Source organism: Cydia pomonella, chromosome 13, assembly GCF_033807575.1.
Source record: "Cydia pomonella isolate Wapato2018A chromosome 13, ilCydPomo1, whole genome shotgun sequence".
Lineage (NCBI taxonomy): Eukaryota > Metazoa > Arthropoda > Insecta > Lepidoptera > Tortricidae > Cydia > Cydia pomonella.
Window position 1 is genome coordinate 20,492,937 of NC_084715.1, and position 16,740 is coordinate 20,509,676.

The 16,740-nt window shown below is 34.8% G+C and overlaps 1 protein-coding gene across 1 annotated transcript in view; it reads left to right on the plus strand.

Moving 5' to 3' along the window:
- Positions 1-16,740, plus strand: part of LOC133524599 (broad-complex core protein) — a 178,187-nt gene that overhangs the window by 47,070 nt on the left and 114,377 nt on the right. The window contains exon 2 of the mRNA XM_061860717.1: positions 8,675-8,694. The gene's annotated coding sequence lies outside the window, so the exon portion shown is untranslated. The remainder of the gene's footprint in view (positions 1-8,674; positions 8,695-16,740) is intronic.

Sequence of the window (16,740 nt, forward strand, 5' to 3'; positions counted from 1 at the left end):
TCACTAATACAAAATGCATAATAATGAGATCATAATCGCATTACTCTTCCAACCCTACAATCAAAATAATACAACCTGAGCACACATTCACACTTCACGCACACAGTGAAGCTACCAGTACATCAATTTGACTGCGTGCGTTAACGCAGCGCGACCATGTGGCGTATTTAGGTCAATTGCTGAAATAAGCACGCATCGTCGGACGATCATCTTGGTTTTTTTAAGTCCAAGGAGAAGTGCCATGTACGCCCTACTCCCTTTATTTTAAGTTAGCGCTGCTTGCTTTAAAAAGAAGGGAACGACCGATTCTCCATACAAACGTAGGCCCCATTTTCCTCTCTGGATGATGATAATATGGAAAATATTTTACATTATTTTGTATATAAACCATAGCTTAACCCCTTTGTTTTTTTTATTATTAAACGAATTACGAGCGAAAAATAAATTTCAAACACATTTTTAAATCTTATAATAATTAAGAAGGTAGTATAGCTAGAAGGTAGTATAGGTAGCTATATCAAATTGGTGCAAAATATTTTTAACAATGTTAATATGCAGAGAGGAAAATGGGGACAAAGTTTGTAAGGAATTGCGGTTTCGGGACGGTAGTCCACTTTCGTCTTAAGAGTAGCATAAAATTATAATGTACGCATAAATTTGAAGCGTTTAATGCATTTGAGTATTAAAGTAGAATTATTACAACATTAACCAAGACATTTGCAGGCTTTCAACCTTTTCAATAGGTAAAGAGTTTTGTCCATAAATGACTCATTCGCACAAAAATGCCAGGGTTCACGATAATTGTAGTAATTTTTAAAAGTAATGTTCGTTGTCATTTTGAACGTCCAAACCCACAAAAACATAAGGCGGATAATCATCAAAGCCAATTAAATTAACCGTCATCGGACGGTTAACATCATTTATGGCCCGAGGTTGTGAAAGCCAGACATGTAGTGCAGCACTTCTGCATTAATCTTTCTTTTCTGCACGCTGTTCCAAAATTATGCAAATTAGTTTCTAAAACTTAAGTTGATTTATTTACTAGAAAATACTACATATGATGAGCTATGGTAGAACATTTAACCTCCAGCGTCCCCACGGCCTAATACAAGCACTAATTACCTACCATGAAATTTAAACCATTATCATATTGAAGAGAATTGCTTTTAGTTTTATGCCGTTCGATTTTCAAACAAAACAAATGCAATTCTATTTTATAATACCATTGATGATTGTTAAAGGGTATCTGTTTCTTTGATCCAGGTTTTATATTCCAAAAAATATCAAATTTAATAAGAAAAATTGGTTGACACATGCATTCATCTAGTAAAAGCTGCATTTTTTTTTTTGGAGTAACATCATACTTAATAAAGTTACCAATGGCCGATTTTATCTGAAATGTATTATAACGACCGCAATTTATTTAAAAACCGCAACCACCAATTACTTCATAAACGACGAAATCTCACTTAACACCGAGGAAAATAAAATATACGGATATGATCGTACCTGATGGATTTTCTCACAGTTACAAACAATAAGTTACATAAAACATAGTTTTCCTTTTTTGCCAAACACAACTAAATCTAATCACCTATTTGAAAATATGATTTTAACTACCTACTTTACCTACATTTCAAACATGTTTTGGCTTCACATTAATCAAAAAATAATAATAAAAGATGTGTACCTACTTGCTTCAGAGCCATGTGAACACGACCTCTCATTTTGACAGCTGAAAATCGTCATAAACACTGAGCTACCACCGTTAAAAAATAAGCTTAATGCCTTACGTACTAAGGTACTATTTTGGATGATAATGAATATGTCTTAAATATTTTTAGTTTTGAATCAGTTGATATTTTGACAAGCCGCGCCGGCGCATAAAGGCGAACAGGTTCGCTGCAATCGCTGACTTTATGCAATCAATATCGATTCATTACTTGCCTCGTGACGATTTTCGATTAAATGGCATCATTAAGGTCTTGTTGACTTTTTTACTGGTACTGTTGGCACAACATTGCGTTTATTGTTATTTTGTCATAATAATAGCAAGAGTAAATTTTTGACATTGACTATTAATTGGATAATAATAAAACAAACATTGCATATAGTTGGTTGAGGAAGAATAATTGGTACTAAGCAAGCGGTATTATGCAAGAGCAAATTTTTTTTGATCACATTGTAAAACCTAATTAAAAACCAACGAAAAACCAAAATGTTTAAGCTATTAACACAAAATACTATAAAATATAAATATTAAAAAAGAGTTTTATCTAGTAGACCTGCTAGCTAGACAAACATCGCGATTGTCAATTTTTAATGTGTTGTTGCGACAAGGCCTGCATTTTTGGGCAATAGAGTACACGCACACGTGCCGTTGGCTGTTTCCGCTAATGAACAAAATTAAATAGCTTTTTAGATTTTAATTATAAATTAAATGGCGCGTCAGTCAGGCGTGCAATTAGATTTGCCTTCTGAATTGTTAGGATATCCTAGTAATTAACCGGTTATTTAACAGTAGCTCTGTTGTATAAAAGTATAACACAATACAGCTGTAATTATTTTTACACATACCAAAAAGTAGTATAGAAGATGTAAACAAACATATATAAATCATAAATCGAATGATTACTTATTTAGTCAAATTTTGATGGACTTTTTTTATGTTAATCGACGTGATTTAACTAAGTAAATTGTAAGAAAAACAAATTTCATATTTTACTTAAAACATTTCTTTTATTTGCAAGAAGGGTAATAAGATGCATATTTACAGTTACATTCTCAACATACAGCTCCAAATGTATGTCAAGTCATACGATACTAAAAAACATGCAACAAAAATTGTTTGGACAAATCATTCAGCTCTTTATACTGAACCCAGATTTTATCACGGAACTTTACATATGAAGCGAACGCCTAACATCGCAAAACAATAACGCTTTAAAGGCTGACCTAAATTTCACCGCAACCGGCGTAGCATTAAACAAGATGAATGCGCAAGATGACTAACAGCCGTCAGCGAGATTTATTTGACACATTTTGTAAATTGGTTGAGTACCGAATTGAATGATGTGCAGTTATAATGTCACATTTTATTTTAAGCTCGCGAGACCTTGCGTAGGTATTTTTATTGAGAAACAGAAGGTTCAAAATTCAAAAACAAAATAATTGCTAATGCAATTTCGTTACATTATTGCACTCAGTGATTAGCAGCCAACATTTTAAACATAAAAATATATATAGTAGGTAACAATAAGTAAGTATTGAAATAAAGCATGAAGTTATTAATAGGCTCTTTACAATACTATTTCTGATGAACTGTGTCTTTCGTTTTCCTTTATATAAACTGATACCATGAATAGAACTTTTGAAACCTATACATAAGGTTTAGCTCTCTAAAGTTACTACAAAGCGCTTATTTAAAACATATTTACTTATTTGGCATAATCGAAATATACTTTAAAGTACATAAACTTAAAATACACGGCAAAACACAGTCGTAAACCCACTAAAAACAACAAAATTGAGCTATAAATTTTTTATTTCATAATTGCAGTCTGCATACTGGAAATACAGGTTAATTTTCGCTCGTCAATGTAACTAGATGAGACCTCCAAATATAAAAGCATTGACAGGTGCACTCGAAAAATGCTCGAATAAAGTGCAATAATCTGCCAAAACAATTGTTCGCCAATTTTGCAGAGGTACAAAATAAAACTACAGTATGTAATCAAAACAGTGGTGATCCGTTTGAATCTAAGTCTCAGTTTTTTGACGCAAAAAAAATTGGTATTTGTATGTATTGGTATGTATTGTATGGAATGGTGGCCGACTTGGACGACCTGCCCCATAGTTTTTTTTTCGTCAAGCATTTTTTCTTTTACTTTTTCCTGATCAGAACACGATACCGAATATGCCCCTTTACGGATCCCCACTATTTTTGTTAGAACTTGTACATTCATCTTTTTCTTCATACTAATACTTATAGTTTAAGAAAAATTCAGTAAAACCATAACCATATGTAACCATAACCATTCTTCTAAGATAGTTTTGAATAGAATAAAGTGAAGCGTCGTTATAAACGTCATATTTTCACAGAAATAAAAAATATTTACATAAGACTTCTACGCCTTTGCCAATGTCTCATTAGTTAATGACTTAGTTTACTCATATAATTCAATTATCTATTTAATACGAATCTTGGGAGAGAGGGAGGGAGGTAAGATAGATATAACAAAATAAATAAATAAAACTAGGCAATCTGCAATATTTCTATGTAAATTTCTAAATATTCATATTCGTCATTGACAAATTGTGGCTATAATGTGCAAAAATATTAACTCTGTAACATGCAATCAAATGTCAATTTTAACCTAACGCGTCATCGTGTTACAAAATCGACTTTCCAATTTCTCGAAAACGATAATTTTGTTTTTTCTCACAAGTTGCGTCACTGCCGCGTCTCGGTGTACACTGCATGTGACCTCGATACGCACACATCAGCAATTTACACCCACAGACGCGATTGCGTGCGTACACACTAATACAAGTGCTTTTTTCCGTATACACAGGATGTCCTGATTTTTATTGTTTTATTATAATTATCTTTTTTTGTGATAATATTATTTAATAGGAAATGCAATTGGTGATACTTCAATGCATCCTGTTGGTTGTGTATGCAATTGATCATACATTTTAAATAAGATAAACTAACCATTGATTGAATAAATTAGAAACACAAATTTTATTATTTGTTATAATGGAAAGGGACCTCATTGTCTTTATAGGATTTAATTCAAACATGGTACCTCTTAATACATCTTTAATTTGCTTATTATTTCTCAGATTTTTAGTAGGTATTATAAATGCATTTTTAATGTATAATCAATTCATATTAATTTCCAATATAAGTTAGTATTTTAAGTCTTATCACACCTTACTCTTAAATACCTACTTACAAAACCGATTAAAAAAACGCACAAAAAAATCAGCCTGTATCAACCGATACACACACTCCAATAGGCTCATAATAAAATGTGGCTTTTTTATCACTATTTACTTTTTTCTATATACACGTTAATCCGCATGTATGTGTGCGGCACATAGGCTCATTTGGACCGTAATCATTATGGACGCGCGTTTTTAAATGGCGGCTCAATTATATTTTAAAGTATATTTTAAATCTGGTGAAAGATTTTTTGTGTAATATAAGCTTCGTATATAATTATAGTATTAAATATTGCAAGTTACGAAGCTTATGTATCTGCTTGGTAATATAAAATATAAAATGAAAACATGCATTCAAATTTTATTTCATACAAAACCTTGGGTAGACTCCGGTTGGAGCAAAAAGCCATAGAAACTTAGCAAAAGCCAACTTGAAATTATAACAGGGGTGTACAGGGTTAACTTTAACATCAATAAATTGCTCTGATAATTAGATTAAGATAATTATATGTAATACTGTCTTACTATTCATAAGTGCTTGTTGCTAGGCCTACATGAATAAAGTATATTTGAATTGAATTGAATTGAATTGAATTGAATTGAATTGACTTGGCTAAGATGGGACACTCTGACAATACCGACTGTCGAATGTGTGGCGAAGAGAAAGAGACAGTTAAACACCTGATGTGTGTATGTCACGCCCTCGCCAGACAGATGAAGCTGAAGATCCATGAGCTCCAACATCTGACAGACTTCACAGGAATTAATTTTTGACCACTCTGTTATCAAGTAGTATAAACATACTCTTTAATATCGACAATTATTATTATATTCCTACGACCGGTCTGGGCTAGTGGGTAATGATCTTGCCTATGAAGCTGATGGTCCCGGGTTCAAATCCTGGTAAGAGCATATATTTGTGTGATGAATACAGATATTTGTTTCTGAGGTGGGTGTTTTCTATTTATTGGGTCATTACCTATGAAATTGGCGTTTTTGTTCATAGGTATTAGTCATGTCATAGTTTATTTATTTTAATAGTAACTTCGAGCGCTACATAACAACGATTTTACATACAATTATTTTCTACTTTTATTGTTTTATGTATTCAGAATACCGCCCTGAAAACATGGATATTTGTTCCTGAGTCATGGGTGTTGTCTATGTATTTAAGTATTTATAAATATTTATATACTATATATATCGTTGTCTAAGTACCCTCAACACAAGCCTTATTGAGCTTACTGTGGGACTTAGTCAATTTGTGTAATAATGGTTTATAAATATTTATTTATTTTACTTGTTAAAAATTAATTTAACAATTTATGGTTCCGAGGAATCTGAAAATAAATATACATATATATTTTTAATGGATGTTAACTGAAATATGTCAGTAGTCGCACACATAATTCCGGGACCTATTTACTTCCAAAAAATACCTAAAAACATTTAATGTGACAGCAGCTCCATATGAAATCAACTGTCATAGCAACCATCACTGGACGCGCGAGGTATATATATTAAAATTCAAAATGGCCACCACTAAAAATGGCTTCCGCTCTACCCCTGAAGCCTCATCAGCGATTTTGCACTGACGATTCTTATTTATTTTTATTTAAAAACACAAAATCAAAGCATTTTCAAACTTAATCAGTACGCACTAGAGTTGAATATCTAGACTGGAATAATTTTAATTTAACTTGTCAAAATAGCGAGGCAAGGGCTTAATGAATGTATTAATGTGCTTGTGATAAATGTATTTTTGCAATAAACGTGACAAATGGACACTATCACATTTTAATAACCTTAAGGTACTAATACTAATAATTAACATGCATTCCTGATGGTGTAATCGATGATAGAAACTAGCGACGCCGATCAAAAAGCTTATATTTGCATGCTGATTATTTAATTCAGTTTATTTACCAGAATCAAATCATTGGCCAATGGCAATTAATAGTCTGGCAAACAAATTGTCAGTGGCAGTATAATAAGTCTTAGTGTACACTGTTAGTTAATTAGTATCCACAGTAATAAAAAAAATATTTGCTAGTGTTTGAACCCGTAACGTGTAATAAATAAAGTTGATTTTGTTTTATGCGAAAATGGAACGAAATAAAACAAAAGCAACTCAGTTCTAATTGAATATGATTCAAATCTCATCGAACTGAAAGTCCTATGGATAGGACCTTGGGCCTAAGAAGGATATAACATTACAAATCAAATCCAAATGATCGCTATCAAATAATTATAATTCAACATCATCACTTAAAAGTCAATTCTACCAGTCTCTTACTTAAAAAAAAAATCATTTGTACATTCGACATCAAGGATATGTTTACATTTTTCGCATCATTCCGAAGCAGTAAGGTGCAAAAGTATAAACATAATATCTTTGAAGTTGACTATACAAATTTCTTTAATTTTTCGTTCGTAAACACTTACTAAACGGTTAAAACATCTCAAAATAAGTTTGAAATTGGAACGCATTGTTCCATTTTGAAAACGCATCCGTAAGTAGCGCGCGAAAGTTGGAAATATTCAAAAATAGAACGGCAAATCGGCCAATGAATGGGAGCGGGCAAAAAGAAAAGGTCTTTACTCCGCCGTCGACACAGCGTCGGGAGTGGAGTCGACTCTCAAACAAATATTTTTTTTTATTTAGAAGTCAACAGAAAATTTGCAGCAGCGGCACCAAAGTTTGTACATTTTAAAACTAAAACAGATTTATTTTAATCGTTACCATTATTATCATACTATTCATGTATACATAGCTACGTACATACGTCGAAGTGGGCTTCTGGTTGCCAATACATGACTAAAAATAACACAAAGTTAACCTAGTTAAAAATAAGTTTGCATGATGATGACGTTTATGCAATATTTTTGAGAAATTTTCCAAGAGCATTCTGCCGTGCTACGTGAATCGTCACCGCAGTCTAACTGTAAACACATTTATGCAGAGAGCATTTGCATCCGATTGTATTACTTAATAGGTTTAAAAAAACTGCACTTGCCTGATTGACCTGCTAATCTGGCAAGAAACATGTCTTATTTACTTTTGATAATTCCGTCCGTAAAGGACCGGCACAACTAAGTAATAGAAAATTGTATGAATTTATAACATAATCTACAAAAATTGTACATACTGCAGCATCCTGTCTTCGATCTTCTGTAGAAACTCAATAACTCATAAAGCAAAACCTAAACAAAACAAACAAAATATGAGTGCGTATGTTATGAAATGTTTTATTTAAAAAAAAAAAACAAATATTTTTAGGTTTCCTAGAAAAAAAATGGGTTTTCATTTGGCATCTATATTAAAGTTCTTACAAACTAATTAAATGAAACAAAAAAAATTGGCTCATGCAATATGTGAAAAGCAACTAAAATTAATGTACATTTATTTTAGTTCATGTGCATTAATTAATTAATGTAGACTAAGGTATGGAATAAATCGACATTAACTCCCTAACACAAATTATATCATCGTAATGACTCTCTTAGAAATCTATATTCCCAAAATAAGAGTAACGATTTGTTTCGTTCATAACTTAAATTCTATTTCCAATTGGGGTTCACTCCAAATTTGAAATTTCTTATTTCTTACTTGCCATGACTCTTCATGGCAATTCAAAATGTATTGTGGAGTTTTTAAAAATCGGTTAATATATTTTGTTATACTTTATAAACAACTAACAGATGCTTGTTTTCTCTGTTTCAGATGAACACACAGCGGCACAGGTGAGTGAATGAGTGAATGAAAACTAATAACACTTCTGAATCGGCATTTTTCCACCGGCAACACATGTCCGAAAAAACCGGTAAAAAAAGTAAAAAACGCCGACGGCGCGAGCAATTTGAAAATAGAACTCTCGCTCTCGACGGCCGTTCGCCATTTTTTCTTTTTTCCGCCGCACGATAGGAATAGTGACGTATTTTTTCAGCCACTCTCGTTTTCACTAGTTGCTCGTAAAGGCAAATAAAGATCGGTAAAAATACGCCGAATTTTTAGCGCACCGTTTTGTGGGTTATCCATTTTTTTTTTTATTTTCCACCGCCGTTTCAATTTAGGTCGTGCCAATCGGATTTTTGACGTGTATATCAAATAAACAGTTTTTTATGTGATTCAAAAGGCTTGTAACAGATTTAATGTTTTGAAAAGCGTAAAACACATTTAACTTATTTTAACCTCGAAATTAGTACAAGAACCCTTTCGTAACAAGCTTTGAGCTGGAAAATTAATTTCGAGTTTTAGTATTTTTAGTACTTTAGCTTCCCCTCCCACACGCTTATGAATCAGATATAAACATCAGTATATATAGTCAAACTTAAGTACACATTTTCATTGTGATAAGCAGATAGAGCAATCAATTTGCACATATATTTATGGCGATTTTTTTTAACTAAATAAATAAAAATATTATTTTTTTATACATGGTTTTTATTGTAATTAAATTGGTATAATTTGGATATTAAAGTTTACTGACCGACTATATTTTAATCAATCATTAACGAAATTCAGACATTTCATTTGGTGACATAAGTTATTGGAAACAATGAATTAACAAATTTATATTTTTGATTATGTCATTATAGCTCAAGTCGGTAAGAGCGTCTTGCAATCTGGAGGTTGCGGGTTCAAACCCCGGCTCGTACCAATGAGTTTTTCGGAACTATATGTACGAAATATCATTTGATATTTTCCAGTCGCTTTTCGATGAAGGAAAACATTGCGAGGAAACCGAACTAATCCCAATAAGGCCTATTAGGTTACCCTCTGGGTCGGAATGTCAGCTATCAGTCGCTTTCGTAAAACTAGTGCATACGCCAAATCTCAGGATTAGTTGCCAAGTGGACCCCAGGCTCCTCCCATGAGCCGTGGCAAAATGCCGGGACTACGAAGATGACTTTGAGTTGAACAAAATATTTAGGTACTAAGAAAATCCTAGGTATCGTCATAATCTTGTTAAATATTGTGTATATACGGCTTATCAACTCGATGCTTAACACCTTTGGAGTTGCAAGCGTCGATAGGCTACGGTGACTGCTTACCATCAGGCGGGCCGATACTTATTTGCCACCGACGTGGTATAAATAATGTAATCGCCTCCAAAACACTTCAAACCACCATCAAACGCAGCATCCGACGCCCAGCAATTACCGAATCTAAACTCCACATCCGACCAGATCAATACCCATGCACTAAAACCGATGCCACTACACCCCCAGCCCTTACGAGCCAAATAAAAAAAAAACACCCGTTTCATAAAACCCACATCTGCATAGTGCCATCACGTAATCTCACTCACACTCCAAATAAAACACAAACACACTAACACAAATAATAAAGTACAGCAGTAATATAAAACTAAGAAACATCAACATCTTGCCCCCCGCCACCTCCACCCCGAGGGGGTAATTCCCTCCCTGAACTTACTAAAATACTAAAAACGGAGATACAGTGGGGTGTGCTCCCCTCTCCGTTTTCTTATGCAAGATCCTTATATTTTAACCTAAAATGTTCCCGCTAGCAATTCTGTGGAGCACACACTTTTAAATTATGTAATTCTGTTATATGTTTCCGTTTGATTTCCGGGTTCTTGGCAGCGTTGTGGCATTTTGAACGATTGATAATTAGTCTCAAGATCTTAGTCTTGAGTTTAAAGTTTAAGTAAATTAAATTAAATATATCTTTATTTCAGACCCAGAAGTCCATATATACACGACTTTATTGCCCTTATATTAAGGTAGTGTTTACATATATTTGGCACATTTTTCGTACCGATATTTTCAGACGTGACTGTACTACTGTCACCCTAGGATACCTAGATCCACCTTCATCAAAATTGTTTGTGTAATTTTTAGATAAATTTGTAAATAAGAATTTACTTGAAATAGTTTTACCTATGCATAACTTTGTATTTATTACTTTTACCAACAAATTAGGTACCTAAAAGCTTAGTAATCGTGGTAATTATTAGAATCAGGTTAAATAATATATAAATAAATAAATATTACAGGACATTATTACACAAATTGACTAAGTCCCACAGTAAGCTCAATAAGGCTTGTGTTGAGGGTACTTAGACAACGATATATATAATATATAAGTATTTATAAATACTTAAATACATAGAAAACACTCATGACTCGGGAACAAATATCCATGCTCATCACACGAATAAATGCCCTTACCAGGATTTGAACCCGGGACCATCAGCTTCGTAAGCAGGGTCACTACCCACTAGGCCAAACCGGTCGTCAATAATAGTAAGTACATTACGATACAAGTGTGAAAAGTAGGAAATTCGCCACAGCGATAATATAATGAGTTGCGAATGTCTTATTCGCACATGTATATTACAACGTTTTAAAGTACATATGGCCCTTTGAATTTTAATTATGTAATATGCTAATTATCGCACTTTTGCGGTAAAGTAACACCATATGTATTTAAGTATTTATAAATATTTATATATTATATATATCGTTGTCTAAGTACCCTCAACACAAGCCTTATTGAGCTTATTGTGGGACTTAGTCAATTTGTGTAATAATGTCCTAGCTATAATATAATATATAATATATGTACTCTAAATACATGTTATGGGACAATCGACCTAATCCCTAGCTCAATAAGGCTTGACAAAGAGAACTTAGACTCTAATCGGGAGCCCTAACAACAAGCCAGGAAGAGCACAATGATGATTCAATAACTTTTTTTATATAACACTCATGTACAAACTACAACAAAAATAAGTTTTTGACAAAAAAAAAAACATTTTTTGTACAAGCTTTTATCGCTGACTGTACTTTTTTTCCACAGGCAACTAATACTCATCGTGACAATTCTAAAAACCCCAAACACAATTAGGTTGCGTTGTTTTATCACAGAGTTCCTATGGCTAACAAATTTCCATCATCAGATCAGCTTGATGGTACCATAATATTGCATTGTCCCCCGACTTACATATGTACGCAAATTTTCAGCTTCAAACCGGGAAATGGGTCAAATTTAACTTGCAAGATTTGTCCCATACATACTAACAGGGCAAGTTAAATAAAAGATGGTAACAAAAAAAGTGCAAAAAACAGAAGTGCTGCTATATACACGCATCAGCTCCAAGAGCTGCTAGTGTATCAAATAAAATAATAATAATAATAACATAATAGATCAATAATAGATAATAGATCAATCGCAACGCCGGGCCGTGCTCGTCGACATCACCATCCCCCATGACGAGAATCTCGTGAAATCCGAGAAGGACAAATCCAGTAAGTACCTAGACTTGGCTCACGAGATAACCGCCATGTGGGATGTTGATTCGACGATCATTGTCCCGATAGTCGTTTCAGCGAACGGTCTCATAGCGAAGAGTCTCGAACAACACCTTGAGAGACTCTCGCTAGGTGGTTGGATTAAGGGTCAGATGCAGAAGGCGGTGATCTTGAGCACGGCGCGGATAGTCCGGCGGTTCCTCTCCCTGCGGCCCTGACCACCGGCAGCTTGGGCCTTGCCCCGCTGCTGGCGGCACCCTAGGTTAGGTTTTTTATAATGTGTTTATATCTTTTGTATTGTTTTGTATGTGTTTTTATATTTTACTTTTATATACATATTGTAAAAAGCCTAATCTGAGAGAAAAAGATAAATAAAGGAGATAATAATAAGATGCAGAAGGCGGTGATCTTGGACACGGCGCGGATAGTGCGGCGGTTCCTCTCTCTGCAGCCCTGACCACCGGCAGCTTGGGCCCTGCCCCGCTGTTGGCGGCACACTAGGTTAAGTTTTTTACAATGTGTTTATGTGTTTTGTATAGTATTTTTTAATTTATTTTTATATTTTACTTTTATATCCATATTGTGAAAACATAATCCTAAGAAGAAAGAGAAATAAAGGAATAATAATAATAATAACCGTAATTACTACGTATTCACTACAACATAGACATAATAATCTTAAGGTCTGTTTCACAATGTCCAAGTAAAGTCCTGAGTAAACTACTTACCACACTGACGAATAAAGTCATCGTTGGCTTTAAACAATCTTCAAATAATCTTGGTGGATAAGGTGCTATGTTTTGTGGGAAGTTTCATCTGGCAGTTAATTTATTAGTTAATTAGCTATTCAATACTTGGACATTGTGTAACAGTCCCTTACCTATTTACGCCTACATTAAAAGCCTATACTAATTATTCCCAGTTCGAAAGCCTAACCAGTGACACGGCCTGCCATCACCTATTTCGGCCACACGCTTGCCCAGTGACCCAAATCCGCGTGAGAACACATCCCCTCGCACGGACACCGTCGAGACATGGGGTTCCGATGTAAGTGCACACAGATTTGGAATGAAAGTGGTCGAGACATCAGGGGTTCGGAAATGTAAGTATCGGCCCGATCCGAAGAATGAAATACGATAACGATAAGTTCTGGTTTAGATAAGTTCTCATTTAGATATCGTTTGTATGTCGTATAATTGACAGAAGCAGCTCGATTCGGGCAACCAATGTCACTTTGACGTTAGAAATATCGTAGATAGATCTTTCTAACGATTTATATAAAATTAATCAAATCATATATTTTTTGACATAAACAATAAAAAACAATTGTAAACGTCAGTATTTTTAAAATAAAACTTATTTATACCTACTTGGTTCGTATGAATTAATGACAGAATTAAAAGAAAAGCTATAACACCCTCGGTAGTTACAGAAATAAGATCTAAGTGTGATAAAAAAGTATTTAATAAATAAATAAAATAAAAATATATTATGGGACATTATTACACAAATTGACTAAGTCCCACAGTAAGCTCAATAAGGCTTGTGTTGAGGGTACTTAGACAACGATATATATAATATATAAATATTTATAAATACTTAAATACATAGAAAACACCCATGACTCAGGAACAAATATCCATGCTCATCACACGAACAAATGCCCTTACTAGGATTTGAACCCGGGACCATCAGCTTCGTAGGCAGGGTCACTATCCACTAGGCCAAACCGGTCATCAATAATTGCTGTGAAATATTAAATATTTCATTGGAGACAATTTCACACAGATCAACTTACTTCAAACTAAGCAAAGCTTGTACTGTGCTGCTTACCATCAGGCAGGCCGTATGCTTGTTTGCCACCGACGTAGTATAAACTGTGCGTACTAGGCAACGATATACATACTTAAATAGATGAATACATACTTAAATAGATAAATACATACTTAGATACATAGATATCAACCATAGCTCAGGAACAAATATTCGTGACAAACATGCGCTTACCGGACTCGAACCCGGGACCTCCTGCATTGTAGGCACTCCAGGTCACTACTGACTAGGCTAGAATATATTATGTCTTTGAAACAGCATGCAAGTCCTTACAGAAACAGATATATCTTCAAAATTATAAATTAATCTTATTTTTTAATGAAATTAGTAAGAACCTGTAGAAGGACTTTTTCTTGTTTTTTTTTTCCAACGTCGAAAAAAATAAGTTTTTGGAAAAAAATCGCTGACTGTTATTTCGACATGCAAATAATACTCATCGAGATAATTCTAAAAACCCTAAACACAATTAGGTTGCGTTGTTTTATCACAGAGTTCCTATGACCACCTCCTGTCTCCATCATCAGATCAGCTCGACGGTACCATAATATTGCATTGTCAACCGACTTAGCTAAAGGGCTATTAGCCCTTAAAGGGCTATTTAGACGGCGCGCGAACTCGCATGCGATTTTAGTTACATTGCGGACTATTGAGGTTACAACCGATTCAGCCGACTGATCAAATACCGCAATGTAACGAAACTCGCATGCGAGACCTCGCACCGTCTAAATGAGCCCTTACAGTGGGTCAAATTTAACTTGTAAGATTTGACCCGTACCTCAAGCCCCGTAATTCAAGTTAAATAAATCTATAAGGGTTCTGTTTTTTGCCATTTGGCTACGGAACCCTAAAAAGCTTGTTAAAAAAAGTTATGTGCGACACTCACGACATTTTATATTAAATCCAATCGAATGAATCATGTATAAATATAACTACAAGAAATCTAATCATTTATACTAGAATCTTTTTCATCGCTTCATTTTAAATAACAAAACACTACCTTTAGTTCGTGTCATACACGATGACGCGCAGATTTGTCAAATCTAACCTTTGATTACATGACAATAAGAGTGAAGGCTTCTTAAATGACACGATCTATACAGATACTCATTTAAAATTTCCAAAGCACTCCTTCAAATGTCTCCCAACCTGCACAAACATTTCTCAAGACATCCCCTAATAATTCTTACACAAAGCAATCCATCTTAAAACACACACACACAACTTGATTGTGTGTGTGAGGAAATTAATGTATGAATATTAGAGGGGACGCCAGATTAGTTCTGAGCAGAGAGTTATTTATTTTATTAGAGATGTTAAGTCAAAAAAATATGACCACGAGTTTGACGTGTAGATGTCGCTTTATATGTCAGTTGCCATGATGTTTTGTGATAACTAAAAGTAGATGAAGGTGAGGTGGGACATTTGGTCAGGAAAAACACTTGTAGGGAATTCTCATACAGTTCCTCTAGCCCCGAGCAATATAAAAAAATAAGCGAATTAGACTTTTAGTTCTTCGCTCTGTTTCCGATATGATACTGATCTGTGTCAAAAGTGACATTTTTCAACCAAAAAAGTATCTTTTGGCTTTTGGTCTGTCTATGTTTTTTTTTATGATATACGAGCCAAATAACCCGACGGATTGCCTGATGGTAAGCGATCACCGCAGCCCATGGACACCCGCAACACCAGAGGGCTTGTAAGTGCATTGCCAGCCTTTAAGATGGGAGTACGTCCTTGAAGGTTTGAAGGTCATATCGGTCCGGAAAAACCGCAGGCGACAGTTCATTCCACAGTTTAGCTGTGCGAGGCAGGTAGTTTCTAGAGAAAAGCCCAATTGAGAACTGCCAACCATCTAAATTTTCTCTTACCCCACATTACCTTACTCAAATTGACTACCAGTGTTACTGCATGGCATAATGGACAGAACCGTGACGGTATCATTCCGGTAACGGCTGCAGCAGCATTATTTTTACATTGTTACAGCAGGTTTGATGCGGATAATGTTACTGACAATTTCCTTGTAAAACTGCATTGAAGTCTCCGCCATATTACTGCCGCGATTATATCGTTCATTTCGCCACACATTTTATCATAGTCCAAAATGTGTTCGCGATGTATTGTGGCACCACCTATCAAACGTTAACTTTTGAAAACCAGGGTAAAGCCCTAATAACACGGCTCGAGAAATTGCATACAATATTAGTTACATTGCTAACTACAGAATACAATGAATTCAGTCGATCGACCAAATACCGCAATGTAATGAAAATTGCATACAAGTCCTTAATCCGTATAAATGGGGCTTTACTCGCAGCGTATAAGCCCATCTTTAGCTGCCAAATTTGCACGTGTTTTTCTTAAACTTTATGGCTCCTCTACACGATGGCCCAGCATTGGACCAGTGAGATGGCCATGCGATGGTTGAGAGCACGCACTATGGAATGGGCCACGTGTTTTTTTTATACTACGTCGGTGGCAAACATGCATACGGCCCACCTGATGGTAAGCAGTATCCGTAGCCTATGTACGCCTGCAACTCTAGAGGCTAACACTCCGCACCCACGTTGAGCTGGCAACCTTACCCACCGGCAGGAACACAACACTATGAGTAGGGTCTAGTGTTGTTTGGCTGCGGTTTTCTGTAAGGTGGAGGTACTTCCCCAGTTGGGCTTTGCT